Genomic DNA, 906 nt, shown 5'->3' with positions numbered 1-906 from the left:
GGGTTTTACTGTCTATATATGTCCGGTGCTAGGGTTTTACTGTCTTTATATGTCCGGTGCTAAGGTTTTACTGTCTATATATGTCTGGTGCTAAGGTTTTATTGTCTACGTATATATCCGGTGCTAAGTTTTTACTGTCTACGTATATATCCGGTGCTATGGTTTTACTGTCTATTTATGTCCGGTGCTAGGGCTTTACTGTCTATATATGTCTGGTGCTAGGGTTTTTCTGTCTATATATGTCTGGTTCTAGGGTTTTACTGTCTATATATGTCTGGTGCTAAGGTTTTATTGTCTACGTATATATCTGGTGCTAAGTTTTTACTGTCTACGTATATATCCGGTGCTATGGTTTTACTGTCTATTTATGTCCGGTGCTAGGGTTTTACTGTCTATATATGTCTGGTGCTAAGGTTTTACTGTCTACGTATATGTCCGGTGCTATGGTTTTACTGTCTATTTATGTCCGGTGCTAGTGTTTTACTGTCTACATATGGCCGGTGCTAGGGTTTTACTGTCTATATATGGCCGGTGCTAAGGTTTTACTGTCTATATATGGCCGGTGCTAGGGTTTTACTGTCTCTATATGTCCGGTTCTAGGGTTTTACTGTCTATATATGTCCGGTGCTAAGGATTTACTGTCTATATATGTCCGGTGCTAAGGTTTTACTGTCTATATATGTCCGGTGCTAGGGTTTTACTGTCTATATATGTCCGATGCTAAGGTTTACTGTCTATATATGTCTGGTGCTAAGGTTTTACTGTCTATATATGGCCGGTGCTAGGGTTTTACTGTCTCTATATGTCCGGTGCTAGGGTTTTACTGTCTATATATGTCCGGTGCTAAGGTTTTACTGTCNATGTCCGGTGCTAGGGTTTTACTGTCTATATATGTCCGGTGCTTAA

This window comes from Mizuhopecten yessoensis, unplaced genomic scaffold, assembly GCF_002113885.1.
Source record: "Mizuhopecten yessoensis strain PY_sf001 unplaced genomic scaffold, ASM211388v2 scaffold1127, whole genome shotgun sequence".
Lineage (NCBI taxonomy): Eukaryota > Metazoa > Mollusca > Bivalvia > Pectinida > Pectinidae > Mizuhopecten > Mizuhopecten yessoensis.
The sequence above is the reverse complement of the archived record's forward strand: the minus strand, read 5'-3'. Positions refer to the sequence as shown.